Here is a 7,619-nt window from a genome sequence, read left to right on the forward strand (position 1 = left end):
CAGGCTCCAAAACCACAGAGAAACCCTGTCTCAAAAAACCAAAAAAAAAAAAAAAAAGTTAGACTGGGGCTCCAGGTGTGATGCACACCTTTAGTCCCAGAACTCAGAAGAGAGGGGCTGGAGGATCTCTGTGAGCTCAACACCAGCCTAATCTACATAGAAAGTTCCAGGAAAGACCCTGTCTCACCACTCCTCCTTTATAGCAAGAGAGTATCTAAACATTATTTTAAATGCTTATTATTGTGTGTGTGTGTGTGTGTGTGTGTACATATGCCACAGTGCGTGTGTGGAGGTCAGAGGGTAACTTTTGGGGTAATTCTCTCCTTCCACCATGTGTCCTAGAGATCAAACAGGACTCCAGGCTTAGCAAGGAGCACATTTTCCCACTCATAAAGGAAAACATTTAATGGGCTGGCTTGCAGTTTCAGAGGTTCAGTGGAGGCGGACTTTGAGGTCTCATATACTCTCAAAGCACACCCAGTGTCACCCCCTCCCCGAATATTTTCTGTCACAGCTGATTGAATGTATTGATTCGGAATCCACAGACAAAGAAGATTATATGTAGGGTATCTGCATATCATTGTCTTAGTAAGGGTTACAGTTGCTGTGAAGAGACACCATGACCACAACAACTCTCATAAAGGAAAACATTTAATGGGCTGGTTTCAGAGGTTCAGTCCATTATCATCATGGTGGGACATGGTGGTGTGCAGGCAGACATGGTGCTAGAGCTAAGAGGCTACATCTTCATTGGCACACAACAGGAAGTGAACTAGGACACTGGGTGTGCTTTGAGAGTATATGAGACCTCAAAGTCCGCCTCCACTGTGACACACTTCCTCCAACAAAGTCACACCTACTCTAACAAGGCCACACCTCCTAAAAGTGTCATTCCTTTTGGGGTCCATTTTCATTCAAACCACCACAGTCATCCTATACTGTGCATAACACACAAATACATTGTTATTATTATTACTATTGCTCCCTAGAAGTGCTCAGGAACTTCAGTGACACAAGGAAAGTAGTAGCAGTGGACACCTTTGACTCATTCCTGTCTTAAAGCAGAAATAACTGTGACATCAGCTACTGTCACTCATCCCACCTTTGTTACTTTCTTTAAACCTTTGTTACTCAAATTTTATTTTATATGAAATGTTTAGTCTTGCATGTTTATCCTACCACATGTGTACCTGGTGTTCTCAGAGGCCAGCAAAGGGCATGGGATTCTCTGGAAACTAGAGTTACAGACCTTTTTGAGTCACCATGTGGGTCCTTAGTCTGTGCTCCTAACTGCTGAGTCATCTCTGTAGCCTCAGAATTGTCTTTTTCCTAAGAGTGGTTTTATATATATATAATTTAGTCAAATGTGCCTTCTCTAGTAATGTAGTTATGAATTTTTTTAGCCATTTGGTTAATGTACTAAACTACATAAATTGAATGTTCAAAAGAAAACATCTTAGATTCCTGGGATAAATCCCATTTGGCCATAATAAATTCCTCGTATGTGTTGCTAACTTCAATATGTTCATATTTTAAAGGGAATTTAGCATGTACATCTCAAACAGGTATTGGTTTGTAACTTTGTTTGTAATGTCATTGTCTATATTTTTTTAAATTTAACTGCAGTAACAGCCCTTCCAGTGTCTGATGCCCTGCCCTAGCCTCCAGGGTCTCCTGCATTCACATGGTACACACACATTCAAACTGATACACACATATGCATAAAAATAAATTAATTAAAAAAATTAGATTTATCTATTTTGTGTGTTTTGCTTGCTGTAAATCCCAGCCCTGTGCCTGTCAAACTTTGGCCCCTCCCCAGAGTCAGGACCACTCCCCCAGTCTATTTAAACTGCTCCCCAGAAAGTCCCTTTGTGCCCCCCCTTCATTTTATAACAAAGATCATGCTATAAAACTAAGAAAAATACATTTTTCTTTTTTCGAGACAGGGTTTCTCTGTAGCTTTGGGGCTTGTCCTGGAGCTAGCTCTTATAGACCAGGCTGGCCTTGATCTCACAGAGATCCGCTTGCCACTGCCTCCCCAGTGCTGGGATTAAAAGCGTGTGCCACCACCGCCCGGCAATAAAATAGTTTTAATACATATATAGCACTCCTTATATTTTCCACTTCTGAAAGTTAAGGAATGTCCACTTCATCTAAACTGTCGAATTTGTTGAATTCAATTTGTTCATTTTATTAGCTCATTACTGTGAGTGTGCATGTGTGCACGTCACTGGGGATGAACCAAGTGCTCACATGTGCGGGGTGGGTGCTCCACTAGCCTTCCAGTGCCTATACCTCTAAGTCTCTAACCCTGGGAGGAATGGCTCAGCTGCTACTTAACATATCAAAGCTGACCTGGCCTCCAGGATTTCCCAGTGTCCCTCAGTCCTTACTTGCTGGCACACGTCTGCCCTCTACCCTGGACTATTCAGCCCAAGGCTGGGTTGCAATTTCCCCAGAGGCTCATCCCTAAAATTTAGATATTTTGGTTACCTATCCTTTGTACCTTTGGCCTCCTGGGTTGCTGCACTTGGTTCACCTCTCTCTTCTTTCCCTTTCCCTACCCATCTCTTTACTTGGCTCAGAGCAATGTCCATCCTGGACTCTCCCAGACGCTCCTGCCTCTGGCCATGCTCTCCCTTTTATCTATAATAAACCTCCTCCTCCACTATACCCAGGAGAAGTCATGTCCTTTCCTTCTTTTTTTCATTCAATACCTTTTGTGATAGTGTTTTCTCTTTCACAACTGAAGCTGAAAATCTTTCAAATACCCAACACTTAATTTTTTTCAGACTTTAACATTTTAAAATTACATTTATTATGTACACACACACACACACACACACACACACACACACCCCACAGGGCATGTGTGGAAGTCAGAAGACAATCTATGGGCGTTGGTTCTCGTCTTCTACCATGTAGGTCCCAGGGATTGAACTCAGGTCCGCAGACCTGGCAACAAGCACCTGGACTTGCTGCACTATCTCATTAGCATAGTAAAAAGTACTTGTTTGACAGCCTCCAAAGCTACAGAAAACCCTTTCGGAAAACAAAACAACTACACACACACAGCCCTGCTTCCTATCCATCTTTATTTTCACTCCATCTTAAGTAGTCTGAATTTCTGTCATCTGGAAGTGCTTAGGTAACCACACATAGAACTCTGTTCTCAACAGAGGTATTTCTTAGGGTATATACTCCTCCTTTGAGATAACAGGATGAACATTCTGTAGGAGCCCTGAGCAGGTGCCTCACTTTGTAGGGTATCTGGGAAAACATGCAGGAGGGACACCCTACACCAAATACTACCCAGTCAGAGGAGGGAAAAGCCAACCAAGACAGAGGCCAAGGCACACTTCTGACCTGTGACAACCACGTACAACAGGCAGAAAGAGCAGGCAAAGGCCGGCTGTAGTGGCTCAACACTTCAGGCAGAGGCAGGCAGAGTTCTGTAGATCAGAGACTTGAACATAGAAAGTTCCAGAGTGGCAAGGCTGATTGAAACTTTTTCAAAAGCAAAAAAGAAAAGCTAGACAGGCCAGGTCCCGGCTGCAAGAATGCTCCGGGTGGTTCTGCCAAAAATGAGGGCCAGCAGCTGCCCATGGGTGTGCTAAGGAGAATGTCCACGGCAGAGGAACACTTCAATCCATATGGCCTCCTGTGGCATCAGGCATCTGGTCCTCTCAGCAGCCTTTGGCCAAGTGGGTGGGGAGGAGTGAGAGCCTGTCTGAGCTGGTGACGGCAAGTCTCGCTCACTTTGTGTCTGGGTCTCCTAGTATAGCGGCCCGCCCTGGCATGCCTGGGCACTGGGGAGCTGACAGGTACAGCAGCTTCTGAGAGAATGAAGGCACGGGATAGGAGACTTGGCCTTGCAAAGAATGGGCTGATGGGAACAATTCCGTTGATATACAGCTCCCTCCCGGAGACTTTGAAAATTAAATACTCCCCAAGCTATGGAAACCCAGCCACAGGCTGAGCGCTAGAACTTTATTATTATAATGGGTCGGCCCAATTCCAGCCACCACAGGCAGAACAATGAGCCATTGAAGCCTTCTGAAGGCCTTGCCTCCCATCCACCCTCTCCCTCAGGCTGGGACCTGGTACCGAGGCCTCCGAGGGGAGGGCAGTAGGGCAGACATGCCTGAGTCCTGGCTTTGCCACCTCAGCCCAGAACCTCCTGGGAGAGCTGGGAATTGCTTTCCTCACTCATCAAGTAGGGCCCCCGTAAAAACTATCAGGAGAAAACCCATACGCAGACAGCTTTTATACGGACACGCCATTGCAGCTTGATGCTTGTGGGGCAGGCGCTACCTGTATCTGCTTGTTGGGGAGTTACATGAGGATGCTGGAGACACAGGTGCTCTCCTCATGCCTGGCCAGTGTGTCTTTCCAACAAGAGTAGAGCAAAAGAGACAGCAGGATGCCCCTGCCCCACGCCAGGGTGTGTATCAGGCCTGCAGTCGGTGCAAAGCCCTGGGGTCAGGGGCTGTGACTGGGGCAGGGAGCTGTGCCCATCTGGTGATCAACCCCCAGTTGCTATGTAACAAGGTCACACTATATCTTGTTTATGGTCCCACTTTATTCCCAAGCATTTGGTGTTATTTGATCATCAGTTTTAAGCCCAAAATATCCAATTTTATTGGGAGAGAAAAAATTTAATTTTATGGAACTACAAGGCCCAATCGCTGTCCCATGAAATCTTAGAGGGGATTGGACAGGGTCTGCCTCGCCCATCCCTGTTGCCTTTGCTTCTGGCTTTGAGTTTCCTCCCTGAGATGAGGCCTCACCCTGCCAGTCACTAAGTCTGGTGTCTTCAGTGACTCCTTGGGCCTATCTGGACCGGATCCAACCTGAGTGCCTAGCACCCTGCTCTAACCCTGGTGAAGACCAGCTCTGAACACAGAAGGCCTGTGAAGGGAGCCCTCTTACTGCCTACTGGGAAGGCCGCGTGTGCTCCTCAGATGGCACTGGGACGGCTCCTGGGACCCCAGCTTGGGTTTCAGGATTAGCGTAACCTGAGTATCATAAAGCACGGCAGAGCTGAGATTAGGCGGGCTCAGATCTAAGTTGCTTTGCTAGGCCCCTGGGAGATGTGAAGATCTCCTCACTGCCTTTGAGCCACAGGTGCTTGGCTGTGGACCAGAACATGCAGGGCTCCCCAAACCTTTTGGTGGCAGGACCAGAAACATGAGAGTTCTTGGAGAGCTTAAGGGGTAGGGGACAGCAAGGGGAGGTAGCAGAAGTCAGGTCCCAGCAGCAGGAATGTTCAGGGTGGCTCTGCAGGAAAGTGAGGGCCAGCAGCTGATCATGGGTAAGCAGCCATGGCCCTGGCTGCTCACCATCAAGGTCACAAGGTCACTATTAAATGTTCCTTCTGGGGCTGGAGAGATGGCTCAGAGGTTAAGAGCATTGCCTGCTCTTCTAAAGGTCCTGAGTTCAATTCCCAGCAACCACATGGTGGCTCACAACCATCTGTAAAGGAGTCTGGTGCCCTCTTCTGGCCTGCAGGCATACACACAGACAGAATATTGTATACATAATAAATAAATAAATATTTTAAAAAAAATAAATGTTCCTTCTGTTCCTCCTCTTCCCAGGACTGCTTCCCATCCAGACTGGACAGCACCAGTATTGGATCTTTGGTGGACCTGGCTACACTAGGTGGGCAATAGCAGGGATGCATGTGACATGACACCGCATGGAGAGGTGCAGGGGATCACCTTCAGCTCCTGGGTGTACAGGTGAGTGTGACTGCAGTTTCCTTCCTGAGGATCTGTGTGTGGCACCAGTGGAAACTCATGCCTGTTACTGTTTTCAGTCACTGGCAAAACTTCACCTTGTCACCATGGGTTCTGGAAGCAGGAGTCATGACCCAGTCACATGTGCTAGGGTTAGGATGTGGGCTACAAATAAGACCCAAAGAGTAGCCACATAAGAACCTGACGGCTTGTGGCTCAAAACTTCCCTCCATCAGCCCACGTCTCAGGGCTATCTCCCAGTTCCCTACAGGCCTCTTGGCACCCTGTGGTGAAGAACCCTCTGTCCCGTTATTTCACAGCCTGAATATCCTGGGTCATGGTTGGGCAAGCCTCTCTGGGAAACTCCCTTTTTCTCTACCCTGTCTGGGAGGGCTCTGAGCAACCTATGGCATGGCTATGGCAGGATAGAGGTGTCTGCAAATTCTGGGGAGTGTCCCATCTCACTGGGAAGAAGCCAGACCAACAAGACCCTCACCTGGCTGAGGGACAAGCAGGGTTGGATCTACAGTGTCTCCTGTTGCTTTCCACTATGAGAGCAAGGCACAAGTGTGTGGCTCCATCTCTTTATTTGTGCTTTTGCCTAGCTCAGGAAGCACAAGAGGAGCAGCCCACAGCAGTGCAGCCTGAGCCTGGGCCAGAAAACAATGTAGTCTGTGAGTGCTAGGCTGGGGGTTTCTGCATCACACTGGGGCCAGGGTCCCATTCACTGGTGGCAGCTCCTGGGTTCTGTATGGACACCACTGCTGGCTACCTGTGAAATTTAGTCATATGCCAAGGTAGCAAAGACAAAAATGTGGATCTCAGGCACAAGCCCACGGTTAAGGCCTCGGGCAGACACTGCTGTTTCTCACAGGCAAGTCTACGGGCTGGCAAGGGTGTCCAGCCAGGAGAGACGACCTCCACTGCCAGCAGAGCCCAGTAGGGACCGGCCCCTGCTGCCAGCTGAGCAGAGGTGAGGTCCCCAGAGGGCTCTGTGATATGCAGAAGGGGGGTGTATGCTGCAGTCTCAGCCACTCTGCTACTCTAAGAACTGATAGCTTCTTCTCTATCCTCTGCTGTTTGCCTCAGAACCCTCTCGGAGCCTTGCTGGGCTCTGTCCTCCACTACTGTACCCTCAGTCTGGCCCTCAAAAGCACCTGACACCTTTCTCTGTGCCTGCTGCACAGGGATCTCAGGACAGCATGAAGTGGGGACAGTGAGGGAGAGGGTAAGGTGCTAGGAAATGGGCACTCCGTTCTACTCCCCAGGATAGGCAGGCAGGGAGGGAGCTCCTACCTACTCCTTTCCTTCCCATGTCCTTGCGCAATCCAAAGCCACAAGTAGAGGTGTGTAAAGTATTGCCGGGGGTAATTGCAGGTTACATGGAACAATCTGAGGAATTAAAAACATATTTTCATTGCATCATAAAAACATGCAAAGGCAGAGAAGAGGCGGCCCAGGGGAGCACCTGGCCCTGGGTTGGTGAGCACCTGGCCCTGGGGCATTCTAGCCCTGTTGCATTTTCTGGTCCAGAGAGGGGATTGGCCCTGCAGTGATCCTGCAGCTAGACAGGACAGATTCTACTGCTAATGCAGCTCACCCATGGGTCCTGCTCCTTAGCATTGGCCCTGCCTTCAGCACAGGGCAGAGCAGCCCTGGGTGAGTAGTGAGTGGTAGTCACGGGTCTGTGTACATGGCCCTGTGGGGACTGCCTGCTTCTTGTCTGTGCACACCGCCCCATGGAGACTGCCTGCATCTGGTCTGTGCAAACCGCCCCAAGGGGACTGCCTGCTTCTGGTCTGTGCACACCGCCCCACAGGGACTGCCTGCTTCTGGTCTGTGCACACCGCCCCACAGGGACTGCCTGCTTCTGGT

Source organism: Microtus ochrogaster, unplaced genomic scaffold, assembly GCF_000317375.1.
Source record: "Microtus ochrogaster isolate Prairie Vole_2 unplaced genomic scaffold, MicOch1.0 UNK68, whole genome shotgun sequence".
Lineage (NCBI taxonomy): Eukaryota > Metazoa > Chordata > Mammalia > Rodentia > Cricetidae > Microtus > Microtus ochrogaster.